Consider the following 21,402-nt stretch of genomic DNA (forward strand, 5'->3'; position numbering starts at 1 on the left):
ACAAGACACATCAGGGAGGGAGAACAAGACACATCGGGGAGGAACAAGACACATCAGGAGGGAGAACAAGACACATCGGGGAGGGAGAACAAGACACATCGGGGAGGGAGAACAAGACACATGTGGAGGGAGAACAAGACACATCGGGGAGAGAACAAGACACATCAGGGAGGAGAACAAGACACATCGGGGAGAGAACAAGACACATCGGGGAGGAGAACAAGACACATCAGGGAGGAGAACAAGACACATCAGGGAGGAGAACAAGACACATCGGGGAGGAGAACAAGACACATCGGGGAGGGAGAACAAGACACATCAGGAGGAGAACAAAGACATCGGGGAGGAGAACAAGACACATCAGGGAGGAGAACAAGACACATCAGGGAGGGAGAACAAGACAATCGGGGAGGGAGAACAAAGACACATCAGGGAGGGGAGAACAAGACACATCAGGGGGGGGAGGGGAACAAGACACATCAGGGAGGAAGACAAGACACATCGGGGAGGGAGAACAAGACATCGGGGAGGAACAAGACACATCGGGGAGGAGAACAAGACACATCAGGGAGGGAGAACAAGACACATCGGGGAGGAGAGAACAAGACACACGGGGGAGGAGAACAAGACACATCAGGGGAGGAAGACAAGACACATCGGGGAGGGAAGACAAGACACATCGGGGGAGGGAGAACAAGACACATCGGGGAGGAGAACAAGACACATCGGGAGGAGAACAAGACACATCGGGGAGGGAGAACAAGACACATCGGGGAGGAGAACAAGACACATCGGGAGGGAGAACAAGACTCATCCGGGGAGGAGAACAAAGACACATCAGGGGAGGAGAACAAAGACACACATCAGGGAGGAGGAACAAGACACATCGGGGAGAGAACAAGACACATCGGGAGGGAGACAGACACATCGGGGAGGGAGACAAGACACATCAGGGAGGGAGGAACAAGACACATCAGGGAGGGAGAACAAGACACATCGGGGAGGGAGAACAAGACACATCGGGGAGGGAGAACAAGACACATCGGGGAGGAGAACAAGACACATCGGGGAGGAGACAAGACACATCGGGGAGGGAGAACAAAGACACATCGGGGAGGAGAACAAGACACATCAGGGAGGGAGGAAAAGACACATCAGGGAGGAAGCAAGACACATCAGGAGGAGAACAAGACACATCGGGAGGGAGAACAAGACACATCGGGGAGGGAGAACAAGACGCATCAGGGAGGGAAGACACATCGGGGAGGGAGAACAAGACACATCAGGGAGGGAGAACAAGACACATCGGGGAGGGAGAACAAGACACATCGGGTAGGGAGAACAAGACACATCAGGAAGGGAGGAACAAGACGCATCAGGGGGGAGGAGAACAAGACACATCAGGAAGGGAGAACAAGACACACGGGGAGGGAGGGAACAAGACACATCGGGAAGGGAGAACAAGACGCATGGGGAGGGAGGGAACAAGACACATCAGGGGAGAGAACAAGACACATCAGGGAGGGAGAACAAGACACATCAGGGGAGAGGGAGAACAAGACACATCGGGGAGGAGAACAAGACACACATGGGAGGGAGGAACAAGACACATCAGGGGAGGAGGAGCAAGACACATCAGGGGGAGAGGAGAACAAGACACATCGGGGAGGGAGAACAAGACACATGTCAGGGAGGAGAACAAGACACATCAGGGAGGGAAGACAAAGACACATCGGGGAGGAGAACAAGACACATCGGGGAGAGGGAATGACAAGGGAGGAGAACAAGACACATCAGGGAGAGAACAAGACACATCGGGGAGGAGAACAAGACACATCGGGAGGGAGAACAAGACACATCGGGAGGAGAACAAGACACATCGGGAGGGAGAACAAGACATCAGGGGAGGAACAAGACACATCGGGGAGGGAGGAGCAAAGACACATCAGGGAGGAGAGACAAGACACATCAGGGAGGAGGGAACAAGACACATCAGGGAGGAGGGCAGACGCACATCAGGGAGGGAGAACAAGACACATCAGGGGAGGAGAACAAAGACACATCAGGGAGGGGAGAACAAGACACATCAGGGAGGAGGAACAAGACACATCAGGGGAGGGAGAACAAGACACATCAGGGAGGGAGAACAAGACACTCAGGGAGGAGAACAAGACACATCGGGGAGGGAGAACAAGACACATCAGGGAGGGAGAAACAAAGACACATCAGGGAGGGAGAACAAGACACATCAGGGAGGAGAACAAGACACATCAGGAGGGAGAGAACAAGACACATCAGGGAGGGAGAACAAGACACATCAGGGAGGGAAGACAAGACACATCAGGGAGAGGAAACAAGACACATCAGGGAGAGACAAGACACATCAGAGGAGGAGAACAAGACACATCAGGGAGGAGAACAAGACACATCAGGGGGAGGGAGAACAAGACACATCGGGGAGGGAGAAGAACACATCAGGGAGGGAGAACAAGACACATCAGGAGGGAGAACAAGACACATCAGGGAGAGAACAAGACACATCAGGGAGGGAGAACAAGACACATCGGGGAGGGGAGAACAAGCATCAGGAGGGAAGGAGAGAAACATCAGGGAGGGAGAACAAGACACATCGGGGGAGGGAGAACAAGACACATCAGGGAGGGAGAACAAGACACATCGGGGAGGGAGAACAAGACATCGGGGAGGGAGAACAAGAATATCGGGGAGGGAGAACAAGACACATCGGGGAGGGAGAACAAGACACATCGGGGAGGGGAACAAGACATCGGGGAGGGAGAACAAGACACATCGGGGAGGGAGAACAAGACACTGGGGAGGGAGAACAAGACAATCGGGGAGGGAGAACAAGACACATCGGGGAGGGAGAACAAGACACATCGGGGAGGGGAACAAGACTATCGGGGAGGGAGAAAACATCGGGGGGGGAGAACAAGACATCAAGGAGGAGAGGACAGACATATTGGGAGGAGGAACAAGACACATGGGGAGGGGAGACGGGAGGAAGGTGGGGGAAGATATTAGGAGAAGAATTAAACGACGGAGGAAGTAGATGAGACAACAGGAACAGAAGGGAAGTGGATGAAGGAGAGAGGAATTGGGAGGAAGAGAAAGGAGAAGGGGAAGAAATGAGGTGTAAAAAGGAAAAAAGAAAAAATTTGATAACATTATTAATACTACTTTATTATCACTCATCATATCGGTTATTTCCTTTAATATTCAAACAACATCACTAATGCCTAAATATCATCTAACAGTTAAAACAAATGGACCACGAGGCCTCAAACACCTATTTGGGGAGAAGGGTGCCAGGAGGATGGGAGAGGAAGGGTGCCTGGGATGATGGGAGGGAGGGGTGCTGGATGATGGGGAGGGAGGGGTGCCTGGGATGATGGGGAGGGTGGGGATGATGGGGAGAGGAGGGTGCCTGGGATGATGGGAGGAGGAGGAGGATGGGAGAGGAAGGGGTGCCTGGGATGATGGGAGAGGGAGGGGTGCTGGTGGAGAGGAGGGGTGCCTGGGATGATGGGAGGGAGGGGTGCCTGGGATAATGGGAGAGGGAGGGTGCCTGGGATGATGGGAGAGGAGGGGTGCCTGGATGATGGGAGGGAGGGGTGCCTGGGATGATGGGAGAGGGAGGGGTGCCTGGATGATGGGAGGGGGGCGGATGAGAGGATGATGGGAGAGGAGGGGTGCCTGGGATGATGGGAGGGAGGGGTGCCTGGGATGATGGGAGAGGGAGGGGTGCCTGGGAGGATGGAGAGGAGGGGTGCCTGGGATGATGGAGAGGGAGGGTGCCTGGATGATGGGAGAGGGAGGGTGCCCTGGGATGATGGGAGGAGGGGGCCTGGGATGATGGGAGAGGGAGGGTGCCTGGGAGGATGGGAGAGGGAGGGGTGCCTGGGATGATGGGAGAGGAGGGTGCCTGGGATGATGGGAGAGGAGGGTGCCTGGGGAGGGGATGGGAGGGAGGTGCCTGGGATGATGGGAGAGGAGGGGTGCCTGGGATGATGGGAGAGGAGGGTGCCTGGGATGATGGGAGAGGGAGGTGCCTGGAGATGGAGAGGGAGGTGCCTGGGAGATGGAGAGGAGGGTGCCTGGGAGGATGGGAGAGGAAGGGTGCCTGGGATGATGGAGAGGAGGGGTGCCTGGGATGATGGGAGAGGAGGGGTGCCTGGGAGGATGGGAGAGGGAGGGGTGCCTGGGATGATGGGAGAGGGAGGGGTGCCTGGGGAGGATGGGAGAGGGAGGGGTGCCTGGGATGATGGGAGGGAGGGGTGCCTGGGAGGATGGAGAGGAGGGTGCCTGGATGATGGGAGGGAGGGTGCCTGGGATGAGAGAGGAGGGGGCCTGGGAGGATGGGAGAGGAGGGGGAGAGGAGGGGTGCCTGGGATGATGGGAGAGGGAGGAGTGCCTGGGATGATGGGAGAGGGAGGGGCCTGAGGATGGGAGAGGGAGGGGTGCCTGGGAGGATGGAGAGGAGGTGCCTGGGAGGATGGGAGAGGAGGGGTGCCTGGGATGATGGGAGAGGGAGGGGTGCCTGGGAGGATGGGAGAGGGAGGGGTGCCTGGGATGATGGGAGAGGGAGGGGTGCCTGGAGGATGGGAGAGGAGGGGTGCCTGGGAGGATGGAAGAGGAGGTCCTGGGATGATGGGAGAGGAGGGGTGCCTGATGATGGGAGAGGGGAGGGGTGCCTGGGATGATGGGAGAGGGAGGGGTGCCTGGGAGGATGGGAGAGGGAGGGGTGCCTGGGAGGATGGGAGAGGGAGGGGTGCCTGGGATGATGGGAGAGGAGGGTGCCTGGGAGGATGGGAGAGGGAGGGTGCCTGGAGGATGGGAGGAGGGTGAGGATGGGAGAGGAGGGGTGCCTGGGATGATGGGAGGGAGGGGTGCCTGGGAGGATGGGAGAGGGAGGGGTGCCTGATGATGGGAGAGGGAGGGTGCCTGGGAGGATGGGAGAGGGAGGGGTGCCTGAGGATGGGAGAGGGAGGGGTGCCTGGGATGATGGGAGAGGAGGGGTGCCTGGGATGATGGGAGAGGGAGGGGTGCCTGGGATGATGGGAGAGGGAGGTGCCTGGGAGGATGGGAGAGGAGGGTGCCTGGATGATGGGAGAGGGAGGGGTGCCTGGGATGATGGGAGAGGAGGGGGCCTGGGAGGATGGGAGAGGGATCCTGGGATGATGGGAGAGGAGGATGCCTGGGATGATGGGAGAGGTGGAGATGGAGAGGGTGTGGGAGGATGGGGAGGGAGGGTGCCTGGGATGATGGGAGAGGGAGGGATGCCGGGATGATGGGAGAGGAGGGGTGCCTGGGATGATGGGAGAGAGGGGTGCTGGGATGATGGGGAGAGGGAGGGGTGCCTGGAGATGGGAGAGGGAGGGGTGCCTGGGATGATGGGAGAGGGAGGGGTGCCTGGGATGATGGGAGAGGGAGGTGCCTGGGATGATGGGAGAGGAGGGTGCCTGGGATGATGGGAGAGGGAGGGATGCCTGGGATGATGGGGAGAGGGAGGTGCTGGGAGGAGGAGGAGAGGGAGGGATGCCTGGGATGATGGGAGAGGGGTGCCTGGGATGATGGGAGGGAGGGGTGCCTGGGAGGATGGGAGAGGGAGGGGTGCCTGGGAGGATGGGAGAGGGAGGGGTGCCTGGGATGATGGGGAGAGGGAGGGGTGCCTGGGATGATGGGAGGGAGGGGCCTGGGATGATGGGAGAGGGAGGGGTGCCTGGGAGATGGAGAGGGAGGGGTGCCTGGGAGGATGGGAGAGGAGGGGGCTGGGAGGATGGGAGAGGGAGGGGTGCCTGGGAGATGGAGAGGAGGGTGCCTGGGATGATGGGAGAGGGAGGGTGCCTGGGATGATGGGAGAGGGAGGGGTGCCTGGGAGGATGGGAGAGGGAGGGGTGCCTGGGAGGATGGGGGGAGAGGGGGGTGCCTGGGATGAGGGAGAGGGAGGGGTGCCTGGGAGGATGGGGAGGAGGGTGCCTGGAGAGAAAAACGTTATTGACCTTCGACTTTCGTCGGCGGGCCATATTAACACACACACCGTAGTGACCTCATCATAGACAAAAATGAGTGAAAAGGTACGGACACACATCGCAGTGACGTCCCATGAAGTGTAAAGAAAGAGGATCGTACACACAAGTTGCCCAACAGAGGTGGTCACACCACTTGCATACTCAGTCAAGGTCGGCTGGCCAGGGCGCCTCTCCCTGGCGACCCTGCAAGCCAGCAAGAGTCCTCCCGCCACCAAATCACACACAGAAGTGCACTTCCCAAACATCAGTTACACAGTGTGCTCTACAGACCCTAAGTGCACGTGTTCACCAGTTAGTGAATTATATTTAACACCCATAATGCCTGGCTTCCAGAATATATGTACTGTACATAGTGTTCTCCAGTCTCCCAGAGCAGTGTTCTGTTTCCCTGTGCACTGTGTCCGCCCGATTCCCAGTTACTTGTGTCCTTGAGTTCTCCTTGCATGCTTTGTTTTCCAAGCCCTAAGTATATGTAGTATATGGTATTACTTTCTTCGTCCAGTGCCTTGCTAGTAAGTACCTCCAGTATAGTGTCGCACATTTACTCAATGTACACATTCATCAGGGTTTCAACACCGCTACAGTACATCAGTGTAGATTACTTACATACTAACTCTAGTGCACTGTGCCACCAAAATATTGTCATACACAACAAAATGACAAGAAACAAAAATTTTCACTTAACTGTACATCCAAAAGTGTCATCGTGCTACTTGTACTAAAATCACAAAAAGACAAACACAAACTAAAACTAATATTAATATTATAACTATTATATTCAAACCAATCCAGTAGTTTACCAAATCACCTGTCTTTACTTTGGTGAAGCATCAGTTTCAGACACGTGGACAGCAGGCCTGTCATAAATGTGTAACAAATGTAACACATTCATAATGCAACGGAAAGCAACAATGACACTTCACCGATCATTCACAAACTCTGAAGAGATGTGAACATTTATTAACACAAGACGGTCGGGAAGCAGCAGCTCGAGGTCTGTACTCCACCTGTTGCAGACAGTCCACGAGAAACAGCTGATTGCTCCTCCCCACAAAACTTATAGTATCTCTAACCTAATTGTACTGGTTACATAACAGAGTAAGATAATGATATACCTCACACAGTACAACACTTTTCACTATTCAGGTGTTCCTATTGAGCACTGTTAATTCACTACACGAGCACCACACAGCACCACCCGGCACACCACCTCAAAACAACAGCACGGTCGCCGCCGCATGCAACTGTGTCCGAAACGCTGCTCTCGTCAAAATTTACAATAGTTACTTCGACCGTGTGCATATAACTTGCACTATTAATGTTGATACATAGTTATATTTTAAATCCACAAAATTAATCAAATAAACACATATAGAGACTTCAAAAGTCGAATAATGATATCAATATAACCGAGCAATACAATGTCAGCCAACCTGCGCAATGGACGCGAACCCAGCGTATTGTAATCAATGCTCTGGAGTGCCGAAGGTATTTTTTCACAGCCTTTATCATTCGCGATTCACGCTGTAACTTACTTCACTACCATCCACTTTTAGAAACGGCTGAAATATGACTATGTAATTGCATGTGTGGTAAATCTGACATAAAATAGATGTACAAAACCGTAGAGACGATATTGCCAGGAGGCGTGGTGAGCGGGTTGAGACGGGTGGGTGTGGAGCGAAACAGCTGTCAGATGTTCCTGGTGGTTTTGTTGTACCATTGTTCACCCCCATTAATGTTTTCCTATCATTCTTCTTCACTGTTAATGTTAGCGTTGTCACTGAATGTACATATATTAAAGAGAATCATACTGCAAATGCAATCAGTAAAATCGCGCTTATAGTTGGGAGGTGAAGGGAGATTATTAACACTTAAACTGCGGCAAAGTTCTCCTTGGTACTGACGACCTACGGGAACATGAACCTTAGCTGCTGTGAGGTGTGTGGGGTCAAGATCACAGAGTGAAATGGGTGTTGTTTCGTGGCCACGTGCGTAGTTGGGTCACGTCTTAAACTGATGCAATATCCTCATAATTTGCTACGTTGTCAGTTGGTTGGGTTGAAAATACCCTCATGCCTGCCTGGGTTTAAGTACCTTCACTCGCAACACTCAAAGACTATCCGTGATATCTGCAGCACCTGGGAGATGGTTATTTAGTAACATTACAGTACTTACTTCATTTGGATCTGATTTACTTGATGTTTATCTTATATTTTTATGTATGAATCAGGGAATCGTCTAAATTCAAAATTATGATGGCGCAATAAAACAGGGCAGAGCAGAACAAAATTGGGAGTTACAATGTACCTGACCACTAAACCATTATTTTCTAAGCATGAAACATAAACCAATGAAATCTAAAGTAATCTAACTAAAAGGATTTTTAAGGTTGTCTAGGAACGTTTAACGACACTGAACTTTAACGGATACATCTAATTTGAAAAATACAAGTAAGTGTAACTGATTCCGTTTGTAGTATTTTTAATATACTATACTACAAAAAAGCAAGATTACCACCAGGTTGTCACCGGGAGCGGGAAAGCCACAAACACCTCTGGGGGTGGTGGGGAACTTGGCTACACTGAGACCTTGCGGACCCATGTGTTAAACTCACCAACACACAAGTACGACGCAAGCACTGCCTCCACCCCCACACTCACACACACAGAATAATGCCTTTTAGATCAAACCCTTATCCTTGTTTCCCTGAACCCTAAATGTTGTTTCCAGCCTCCGCTTTCCTATCCTTCCCCTATGCACTTCTTCCTTTTTACCCCTCCCCCCCTCCTCCTTCTCGAGAAAAATAGTTCTTTCTCTTCAGTAATAAATTAATAAAAGATAAAGTCACAACGATGGGAGATCAACAACCATAAAAGGTACATTTAAATATACAAGTATGACTCCTCACTTCCACCGCAAACGTGAACTAAAAGCAGACAGGAAATGACAAAACATAAAGAATATGAGGAACGGATGCACTACACAATAAACCGTAAATAGCTAAATATACGAAGTTTGCATGTTCTTGAAATCCTCATTAGCCCGGTGTGAGACCTCTTCCTCCCTAATCAACAGCGTCCTTTCTTTATCTAAAAAATACATACACTGACTATGTTTATTTGCAATCCAACCAGTAAAACATAAGTTACCCCAAGGAAACAAAATTATAATTGATCGAGCCTGTGAACTCCACGTTTTCACACCAAAGACAAAGTGAGCTTCCTTACACCAAGCTGGCGCCACTTTAATGGGGGGAATACGTCCGTCGTGTGGACACTTGCTTCACCCATAACTCGTCTTATAAATTTGTTCTTCTTTAGTTTCGAATTCTTCAAATTTGTCACCTCGTGAATCGTTTTTTATTCACCCCCCCCCCCCACCCTTTGAAAGTAAATTTGAAAACTTTTCTAATTTTCCTTCGGGTTTTTCATAATGTGTAACCATTTAAATATGACTTCACCAGTTTAAATTTGGGTTTTCAATGTGCCCCTAGTTTATTTTTTTTAAGTACGCCACCCAGATTTGATTTTTAAAAATATGCCATCGTTTAAATCTGCTTTTCAAAATGGGACCATCCTTGTTAATTGCAGGTTTTTAAAATAATTCCTGTTTAAATCGTTTTTCTAATAATCCTCATTTAAATCTGGTTTTCAAAAAGTGCCTCCGTTAAATGCAGGTTTTTCAAAGTCTTTCTCTTTGCTGTCACTTGAGTATGATGGTCATTTAGCAATGATAAGATTTTGGGAATTTCTTTGATGGTGTGTAACATCTTCGTTGGTGAGCCCTGAGGCCTCTTTCACACGAACTTTTTTTTTTGTTACGCGAAAAAAAAGACTGGTTCCTCGTCCTCTGGGGCTCCATTGCCTCGATATGTTTGTAATCGTGTGGCAGTTCACCAGACGTCACCATTGAGGTAATTGGAGAACATATTCACTGCCCCACTTAATTCAGGTTTTACAAATCCCTCCCCCCTGAGTTAAGGTTTTTCGAGTCCCTCTACACTTAATTCAGTGTTTAAAAACGCCCCATTAATTCAGTTACTGTGTTTATCAATGTTTTCATACAAGGAAGTAGTTGCAGTGCTTTACATTTTCCTTTTTTTTATTTATTCAGCTATATCGGGTACAGATAAATCCTTACTTTACATTTTTGTTTTGAAAAAGATCCCCAGGGACATCTAGACAGTTTGTGGGTGGTTAGCTTAGTCACGGAAATCTCTCCTTGCCCATCTTGGAGTGGACTTACGCAGGCATGTACTGTATTAAGAGGCATGGCCATGAGAAGAGTCGACAGCAGATCCTCCCTTTCATAAACCTTGACCTTTGGAAACCCAGTGTTTTGCTCACAAACTGTGCGGTTGATACAAACTTGGTATAGTTTCTGTAACCTTTGATTAACCACTTTATATCAAGGCAACTGAAATTGTCTCATCTCCTCATATTTCCCAGTTAATAGAGACATGAAGGATTTCATCTCTCATGTATTATCTTGGATCAAAAGGTTACGTTATATCAGGTAGTGGAATTGAAGCTTTGTAGGAGACTGTTTAGGCAGGCATGTTAACTGGCTATGCATATGCATTGCATATGCACGAGCTCTAGGAGCAAATTTTTCTATCATCTGCCGTTGTGTCTATCCTGCTGCAGACTTCAGGATGCACGAAAAAAACAAATTAAAGTTTCTTCTCCAGACACTGATGGCACAGGAATGACCCGACCCCCACACACAAAGAGAGCGAACTCAAGTTTTCAGGAAGTGAAACAGATTATGTCAGATTTGATGCATGATAGTGAAACAGCTACTCAAAGCAGAACAGGTAAACTTCGGATAAATTATCTGGAGCATGTTTCAATTATGCCATTTTTCCTCCGGGCTGGTGATTGAGAACTTCACCTGTATTGCATCTGCAAGATTATCCCCCTCTTCCATACAGACAAAAGTTAATTCAAGTCAAGTCAAGTTAAAGTTATTATTATTTTTTAACGTTTTTTTGCCATACAATTTGGGTTGGTTTGAGTTGGCAAGGTTTTCACGAATTTACCCAAGAAATTAATGTGAAATCCATTCAAAACACAACGAATTATACAGGAAACATAATTTCGTCCAACAAGTCGTGGGTGGTCCTAAAGCAAATGACCCAAAACTTCAAAGTTCCAGCCTTATATTTTCAACAATATAACAGTATCCTGCTCATTGTATATATCCTAATGATACTCTGATGTTAACTAGCAATCCTGATGAGTGGAACAGTATCAGTACTAAATGCATTAAATAAAGAAAAAGCTCATAAAAACTAATGAACAGTCAACATTGACAGAAAGAAGTTGGTGTACGACTCGCCTCTCTCGATCTTTCGGAAATCGAAAGGAAGACAGGTTTATGTTACTTACCGAGTTGGTAGAGCACTTGATAGCTGCACAGCACTGGGATCCCAATATTGCCGCTAAAAAATTAACAAAACAATAAAAAAACGGGATTTCGCTGAATTCTTCGTCTTCCTCCCTTTATTCTTTGCCTGGTAATTATATTGTTTACTTTCCGGCCGCTTTGCGGGGCCACGTTGGAGTGAGCTATCCCCCTATAGTCTCAGAGTCCCTGATGCCAGCCATGTACTGTAGACTACATGGCCTGATTTGAGTCGTAGACCGCCGCACGGATCCTATACTAGTGACCTCTGGCAATGATGAAATTTTTAACTGCAAAAAGCATGGAGGTAGAATAAGGGTGGAGGCGGCATGAGCGATGTATTGTATAGTGCTGTCGGGAGTGAAGCCAACCAGCCGCCATACTGTGGTTGGCAAGAGCTCGCTGCCAGCCTCCACACCTCACCCGTCAACAACGTGCATACTGCTAGTCTACATGAATTATTGTCCTACTGTTAATTCATAAATACATTTGCTAATGTGTAAACAGGTGAGAAAATTCACTCACTGGCAGGACACGGCCGCGACCTAGCCTCTTTTGCCAACCACAATATGGCCGCCGGCAACTCAGAGTAACCTCAGTTTTCTGAGTGGATGCTGCCTCCACCCTTATTCTATCTCCATGGCATAAGGGGTACTTACACGCATGTGAATCTTAAAGTAGTATTCCATTCTATTTCTTAACTCATTAAACTTTTTCTTTTCCTCATTGCCAGAGGTCCACGACTTTAGTCCTAGCGTGTACAGTACAGTTCATACACAAATCAGTGATCCATTTTTTTCTCGCTCAAACTGTAGTTATGAAGTCGGAATAAAATAGGCGGAAGTCCATCCGCCCGGATATACTAGTAATCGCCCCTTTTGTTGGGGGGATACAAAAAGGACAAAGGTCAACAGCTTTTTATTAATTACCTCTCCATGATGACACAAATAAATATCCATTGTGCAAGGACCAACTGCGGCGTTTCAAATCGTTCATTAAATGCTGTCCAAGGAGTCGGCTAGGAGTTATTTATCACTATGAAAACTATTACTTGATACTACTTGGATAATGGCTAAGCTCAAAATAGATTTTTTAACCCATCTAGTGCCCCCAAACAACAAAATATCCAAGTTCATTATGAATATTGTGGAAATTAATTACACCTTTACATCCTACTGTAAGTATTAGGGATGGGCCAACCTAGTTGTTATATTCCCCAACTCACCTGTGGTTAAATCACAGGTTAACAATCATAATGTAAATATCAGATAAACCAAAAACTTGCATGAAAAATATCCGTGAACTTATAGTACAATTTTACTGTTTAATCCAGCCAGACTAGATTCATCAAAAACTACAGTGAAATACACAACTAGAAATATCTCAAAATTGTCACATCCTAAAAACTTCGGATTTCAAGAATACTTGTCAGATGGTGGTCTGGTGTCGGCCTCTCGAGCCACCTAGAACTCACCAGCGAAGGTTACAATCATTAATACTCTATCATCGTATCAACGCTGGATGATCGTCCTACTCGATTCCGAATGACAGCAAAGTATTGGTAGCAGGATATTTTTATTTCATCAAAATTTAGACAGTATATTGCAAGGGTAACATGTAAAATCGGATGTTGACTCGTACTTCCATTTATTTTGAGAATTTGGAACTACTGTACTGTACTTAAATTGTTAAAAGCCTTTACATTAGTATGATTCCTTAAATAGGATACACATGAAGGAGGCAAGACACGAGTCATTCAGTGGGACAAAAACCTACAGTGCTTTTGGCTCCTGAAATCAGACTGTCTCCGAGTCATCCAGAACACAAAGAATGTAATTACCCAAATTAACTTCACTCAAAGGTAGACTGTTCCTGTAATAATCTCTCTACATGACAATAATCCCTGAACAGCACCAAATTTCCAGACAAAGAAATCCTTGTTGTTTAGATGTTTTTCTGGCGTGTCACTTGTCATATTTTTCTGGCACTGTACTGTGAATGATATGCTGTGGTTCATTCACTGTCATGTGGCGCAGCAGCTCTCGTACCATACATTATTGCATCTGGTTTCCTCAAAATTTCTACTATTTTTTGTTTTCAAAAGAAAATTTTAGTATATCAATCGAATTACATCTTATATTTCATGAAATACATTTTATCACATTTAAGGTAGAATAAACAAGTGTTCCTAATCTTCATGCTACACGGAGGGGTTGGGTTAGTACACTATTAGGGCGTTTAATCATTACAAGTCATCTGGGTTCGTAATCTTCATCAGAACCATATATTATATCTTACTGGCATTAATTAGTTAATAGTGAACACTGTAATTCCCTTGTTTGTCTCTTGCCTAAGAGTGGTCCGACACTGTTAGTTAATCCAGAGGGTTTTACGTCCAATTGAGATAAAATTTTCACCGGATGTGTGACCTTGTTATCTTGTCATGCTGGGTAACACTGATCACCCCCCGGCCTTTCTTCTTGAAATTTCTTTCACGAAACAAATAAATTGCAATATATTTTTTTAAATACAATAACAGGAATGGTATATATGATCTACGCATGCATAATATAATCAGTAAAACAAGGGCATGTGCCGACGCATAAACCTAATATAAAACGTCCGTGGTGATCATGCACACAAAAAGCAACAAGAACAACAGGTAAACTTAAGAGCTGGGCAGGATTTCCCACACGTTATAAAAGTTTGGAGAACTCCCGTAACACCGCCAGTAAAAGGGGGTCGCCTCACTATCGATTTTACATAATAATCGTTCTTTTATAAATGGTCTACTTTCTCAAGAACATCGAGCCTGGTCACCCATATGAATGAACAATCAAGTGAATCAGACTGAAGACAAACTAGCCAAGGTATCTATACTCGTAGGTTATTACACGTTAATAATGTTTAACTCTCTTATGACAGCTCTACTTACATTAAATTCAGTAAACTTATCGACAAAAACATGGTCTTAGCTTTTTAATTAGGTTGACTGTCGTTCGGTTCTGTTAGTTTAATTAGCATTTTTGGGTCTGGACGCCAAAAATTAGCTTTGGATACATTATGAGAAGCTGAATTTGATTAGGCTTGATGCATGGTTTTCAGTCTTTGCTTGAAGAGGAAACCCATTGGCATCGAACGTAAACTGTTTGTACACCATTTTGTTCAAAATTTACCTACAGTTATTACAAATTTGCTTTTCAGGTATTTAAAGCCAACAAATGGCACCACGCCAGTCGAAAATTAACCACAGTTGGTTGCATACTGTACAGCTCTGCTGTTCACTTGCCAATTATCTAGGATATGAGTAATTTGCTTCTTATACCTAGACCCGTCGTATGTTTAAAACACACCAAAATAAATGTTTTCTTCAACTGCAAAGGTACAATAAAAACTGCGTGCTCAATATCGTACACTTAACAACAAAGCACTACTAGGTCACAAACAACCAACAAAGTCTGTATCAACTGTCATATCAAAACATGGTGAATGCTATCTAACTGGTCGTAAATAATAATCGTGGCAGTAATGAGTGTGGTCGCGAAAAAAAAAATACCAGTATTGACTCGGGCATTGAAAGCTGTGGTTGGTGGCGGTGACGGGGGATGAAATGACACATCCTTGGCTTCTATCCCCCCTATTGCGCAACACTACATTATCAAGCTCTGCTATAAAAGCTCCACTGCTGAGCAGATTACTTTATCAGCTTCACATTACCTAGAAAATAAAAATGCAAACTCAACATACGATACCTTTAAAGATGTAAGTATATGTGATCCTGCACAAGGCTCAAAGTCAGTGATAAAAGAATGACATTATCTTTGACGTAATAATTCACGAGTGTGTTGAATGTTGGGATTACGTGATAACAAATCATGAGATTATGAAAAATCCTGAACATGGTAAACAAAAAAGAGCAAAACGTCAGTGGTTGCTAACAGCAGTTACCATTGTGGGAGTTGAGTTGTTGACTATAAGATGACTAGTAATATGAAAACAATTTTTCATTAATGGCACTGATAAGCCATGGAACGAGTCTGGACCAGGGCCATGCACATGTTGGCCATCCTGGCTATATGGTGGCCAGACACTAATACTGTACACCATACAGGAAGAGGGCACAGGGGGAGGGAGCATAGACCTTCTCCATTTATACTCAAGTCCTCGCGTTTTTATCTGCTTGTGTCCAGTGTCAAGAAAGGTAGTGGGCCGCCGACTGCCCTGCCATTATTAAATTTCTGGGTAGGACCTTGATGCCAAGGATGCCTTGACTGACTGTTTTGTTTTCTTGAATGGCGCCATGTTTTAGGCCGATCAATTTAAGAGATCGATGCTACTATTAATTGACTGGATGATTCATCATCTGCCTACAATTAGGTGTGATACTTCTTACAGAAGTAACAAAGACTAACTTTTTTAAAGTGAATGATTTAGACACCAGAACAAATTTAATCAAGATATCAAACGAGTAAGATGTCGCTACTTTCTCTTTGGCTGTGTTACAAGGAAAGACGAGACGAACGTAGAAGCATACACTATTATGATACTATTATGATACTGTTCTTATAAAGAAGTTACACATGAACCAGGCAACTTCAGAGCGGGAGACGGCATTATATGGCGATATGCTTTTTCGCCTTAGATGCAGTTTTCATGTGTCGAAAAAGTGAAGTGCATAATAGTAAATAAAGCAGCAGATAAATTAATTGATGGTGACGAATGAAGGAAAGAGTTAATGAGGTGGGTGGAGCAACACGGTGGGTGGAGCTACACAAGGTGGGTGGAGCTACGGCGTGGTGGGAGCTACACGGTGGTGGGAGCTACACTACGATGGTGGGAGATACACGGTGGTGGGAGCTACACGGTGGTGGGAGCTACACTACGATGGTGGGAGATACACGGTGGTGGGAGCTACACGGTGGTGGGAGCTACACATGGTGGGTGGAGCTACACGGTGATGGGAGCTACACGATGGTGGGAGCTACGGGGGTGGGAGCTACACGGAGGTGGGAGCTACACGGTGGTGGGAGCTACACAATGGTGGGAGCTACGCAGTGGTTCGAGCTACACGGTGGTGGGAGCTACACGGAGGTGGGAGCAACACATGGTGGGTGGAGCTACATGGTGATGGGAGCTACACGATGGTGGGAGCTACACGATGGTGGGAGCTACACGGAGGTGGGAGCTACACGGTGGTGGGAGCTACGCGGTGGTGGGAGCTACACGGTGGTGGCCTGGTGGGAGCTACACGGTGGTATCAGTTGACGTAAGCATATTTCCTGTGGTGGTTATCACTACACTCAAGCCTGGCGTGGGTATAAGATGATAACCAATATCTTCCCTCCAATTGTTGACATTTCACCTCTATCTGCTATCCTCTTTCTTATACTGCACAGGTTCTATCTTTCTTATGCAATCTAAATATTTATTTATTTCTCCATATCTCCTTCAATATGTCATTTGCCTGTGATTTATTTTATAAATATTAATTTCCATAAATTAAGAATAATGTAAATTTACTGCCTCAGAGAATCAGTCTACTGTAAATACAAGGGTTCCTAAACTGAGGTAATCGTACTCCCAGCAGTACAAGGACTTCCAGAGAGCGAGAACGTGCCAGGCTGTTTGTGGAGGCTGATTTCAGAGTGGCCCCGTTAAAACCAGCACAGATAATTGAGGCCCCGGCTTTGGGAAAACAGGCACATCTCTCACATGAAAGTTCCCAGTGGCTTTAACGGTTTCATATATCTCTCCCTCTACTTACAAATATATGAGCATAAATACTTTTATATTTTCATGCCACGTTCATCTGTCTAACATTTATGCTTGAATAAGCATCATGAATTTCATAACTTGTATATATGCTTACAACGTTACTCAATGTATTCTGTATATTTTAGTTTCAACACAGAGTTCTTTCTCTCATAATTTTCTATCGTTGTTGGACAGGTCATTAACATTTTTCTGCGCTTAAAGTCCTTCGTTGTTTAAGCGCAGTAATATAATTTTTAACAACTGTACACAGATGAGTGCGCCGGGTGACGCAACTTTTACTGGATGTATTCAACAAAACTTGTGAAGATATTTGTTTCTTAGACTGTACAACTCTGCTGGCAATCTCTTGAGAAAAACAAATGGTCTACGACGTCTTCACGTCTCTGGGATATAAAACGCTGACGTTGGACACAAGTTTGAAAGGAAGCCATTGAGGGAACATTCCCATAAGTTTCGACAAATTCGGAAATAATTATGTATTAAATACTGTTATATTTAAAGTAATGAAAGTCATTTTGGACGACTTATATGTCAGACGTGGTGCTGACAAAGTAGTTTTTCATAAACCGAACGTGAGAAGTTACAGATGGTCAGACTGAAAATCTAAAATAAAAAAGTAAAAAGTATTCTTCTCGTGTTGAATCTAACACGGGATAAACATAAAGCAGCCAAATCAACAATGTTTAAGCCAATGTTTTATATAAATGTTTTGAAATGTGATATCAGAAATGTGGCAGACAAAAAAAAATTATTTAGTCGCTTGATATTTGACAGATCTCCTTATACATTGTTGAAAACTGATTTTGTGCTTAATATTCAATGGTTTCACTTTCAGTAATCTTCCTCAGGGAACAACTCCACTTCCAATGAAACGCTACCATACTACTGTAGATCTGTTAACATGATGGACCCGTCCAATGATGCTGATGTCTTCTATAATGCTAATTTTTCATATTAAGCCTTAAGAGTTCATACGATGGAGTAATTGAAATTTGTTACTGAAGAATCTACTATTATATATAAATTAAAGAGGTGAAAATATTTATATATTATCAAGGGGTGGCCCAATGATATGCGAGGTATAAACACTTCCTGGTCTCAGGGTCAATCTTAATATTAAATTATTCCGAAACATTGTCTGGTTGGGTAGATAAATATATTAATCAGCTAATTTCTTACACTTTCCCAGTGTTTTAAGAACATAAGAATGGAGGAAACTGATGCGGGTCATTTGGCTCATACTAGGCAATCCCGTTTACACCCAACCCCTAATGGTTATATATCTGTCCAACCTATGTTTGAAGTTTCCCAGTGAATTGGAGTTTATGATGGTGTTTGATAATTTGTTCCACTCATCTACTATATTTCCAAACCGATGTTTATCTGCTTCACGCCAAAACTAAAGTTGTCTAATTTAAAATCATTGCTGCGTGTACGTTCTTAGTTTGATGGTTTAATTACCTTAGTTATATCACCTTCATTTAACCCCATCTTCCATTTATACACTACAATCATATCGCCTCTCCAGAGAATTCAAATTAAGTTTTCTTAATCAATCTCTATACTCAATGTTTCAACTGCCACCCTCCTCTGAATAGTTTCTTGGGTACCGATATCCATTCTTGCTTGACCAGTTTACTCAATCAGAGTACCGTCGTCATATCTGAGGGTTGGCGACCACAGTCCTCTAATCCAACCATTCTCGGGCTGTTTTTAACCAATCCTCCAAGATTTTATATCTTTCTGGGGACCCAGTTTTTAATTTCATTCGTCCATCCCAGTCTCTGCCTTCCCCTGGCCCTCCTACCCTCAACCTTGCCCATTACCATTTCTGTTATTAACCCCTCATCCCAAATTATACACAGTTGATATCCAAAGTACGTACTGTATCTCATTTTTCTTTTTATGTACATTTTTAGTATTTTTCTTATAGTTTTTGCTAATATTAGTACTTCACTTGTTTTCCCGTCAGTGTAATTTATTCTTAACATTCGCCTCTAACACCACATTTCAAAGGCCTCCAACCTCTTTCTGGTGTTTGCTGAAAGTGTCCACGCTTCTGACCCATACATACATCAGTCCTATGCAAGTATATGAACCTTAGCACTTTGTTAGCCTTGCTTCGAACAAACGCATTTGAGAATGCTATTATCAATTTCGTACGATAACAAAATAGTAGGAGGTAGAAATTTGGCTAATTTACTCTGCTAAAGTGTAAATTAGGCACCATACTGAAGACATGGATCATTGATAACAGGAAGGTGTTATGTTGGATTGACATAAATAGTTCTTTCACAGAACACATTTTACGAGATATTTAATGTTTAGGAGCAGCAGCCCGCGAAAGCTACTGCCTGATCATGATTAATCAGGACTTATAATTAGTTTACAATAAAAATTAATCACTGATTATGAAGAATGCATAATCTGCAGTAACCAAAGAAGTGTAAATGAACATAACCAAAATCATTACAAATATTACCCGTAGTTGCACACATGTACAGCAGGCACTGATCCTATATGCCTCAACACTTGGAGCTTCTAGTGTGGCCCACCTGGCGGGGAGCCATGGAGTAATTTGAACCAAATTAATAAGGCTAATGAGCTAATTTTGCTAATCAATAATAAAATTTTACCCCAGTTGTTGTCGAGTTGTCTGCAGTTACTGCAGACACATAAGAGGTTTTTATTTTTCACATATCCATGACTTGGAATCTTTTCATACTGTTTTCTTGTGTGGCAGTTCTATGTTATGTTGTCCCTGTAGCTATTGATACTGTACAACTAATATTAATAAATTATTAAAATAATAAAATAGAAAAATCTCATATCCAGCCTGCTCCTTCAAGCGACGTTACTTTGTTTCGTCGAAGGAAGATGTAGATGGGGCACCGGAGGTTTTCATACTTTGTCGGGAGGACCACAAAACGAAAATTCTTTGGAACCCCTGATCTACAGTACACAATCTTTTTAAATAAAAAGTGCTGTACTATAAAGTCTCGTAAAATATGAGTAAGGAAGCGTCAGGATACTGTGTCATAAGTTTCACAGCACATACATTTAACAACACAGCAGTAACGAGGAAAACCTCCTAAGACCAATTAGCGATTATATATTACATAGTTATGTGTCAATTTCCACCCAGTGCAATTAATATTGTTGAAATCCCAAAGTTAATCTTTTTATTTTATCTTATTTTATTTATTTATTATTTTTTTTTTGGGGGGGGAACAGCCCAACCGGGCACAGGTCATAGTCACAATGGAGCCTGGGGGGCGAAAAAATAAGAGTAAAAATAAATTAAAATTGAGAAAAATACTATATTAATCTACACCACGAAGCTGCCGGAAAACCAGCTTTTTAAAGTGAGACAGATTGTAAGAGTATGGAAACGCAGAAGGCAGAGCATTCCACAGTTTGGCTGTGTGAGGAAAGAAGGGTGTACTACATAGCGCGTTATTTAGTGTGACCGACATCTACACAGAAACGGTGGGCACCAAGGACAAGACAAGTGTTACGAGCCCACGGCCTTGCCGGCGGTACACAGGATGCCAAATCCACAGAACATTGCCCGTTAAAGTACCTGTAAAAGAGAGAGTGAAGCAACATGGCGACGAAGAGAAAGGGAAGAGAGCTTATCAACTCAAGGAAAAGAGTTAATAAGACGAAATGCCTTTGATTCCACCCTATCTAACAGTTGGACAGAAGAAGAGCCACCCCAGATATGAGAGCAGTACTCCAAGTTAGGACGAATGAATCCCTTATATACATGAAGCAACTGCTCAGGAGTGAAGTAGCTGCGGCATCTGTACAGCATTCCCAGCTTTCGGGAAGCAGCTTCAGTAATGTTGTGGATGTGTGGCTTCCATGACATAGAAGAAATGGCGAGACCTAGCATATCTATGTTAGAATTTGGCAGATGATTGCGTTCTGAAATGTGATAGGTGGGAGATCTTCTATTTTGAAAAGTGTAATTGGTAAATACTGTGTTTTGTTACTATTGAATTTAACCAAGTTTCTACCTCCCCATTGGGAGATGCTGCACAGATCCGCATTGATAGATGAAGTAATATCAGCTCTAAAAACAGATTTAGTTTGAGAATTAGGGGAAGGGAAAAATTTGAAGAAGAGTGGATCGAATTTGTCAGTGTGAAGTAACTCATTGATA

General features: G+C 44.9%; 1 protein-coding gene across 9 annotated transcripts in view; it reads right to left on the minus strand.

The window, feature by feature from the left end:
- Nucleotides 1-21,402, minus strand: part of LOC121880031 (tyrosine-protein phosphatase non-receptor type 11-like) — a 118,252-nt gene that overhangs the window by 90,980 nt on the left and 5,870 nt on the right. The window contains exon 1 of one of the 9 annotated variants that reach the window (XM_042387017.1): nt 7,166-7,267. The exons of the other annotated variants lie outside the window; for them this stretch is intronic. The gene's annotated coding sequence lies outside the window, so the exon portion shown is untranslated. Of the gene's footprint in view, nt 1-7,165; nt 7,268-21,402 lie in introns of those variants that run through there. 9 annotated transcript variants of the gene reach the window in all.

This window comes from Homarus americanus, unplaced genomic scaffold (genome assembly GCF_018991925.1).
Source record: "Homarus americanus isolate GMGI-L3 unplaced genomic scaffold, GMGI_Hamer_2.0 scaffold30108, whole genome shotgun sequence".
Classification (NCBI taxonomy): Eukaryota; Metazoa; Arthropoda; class Malacostraca; order Decapoda; family Nephropidae; genus Homarus; species Homarus americanus.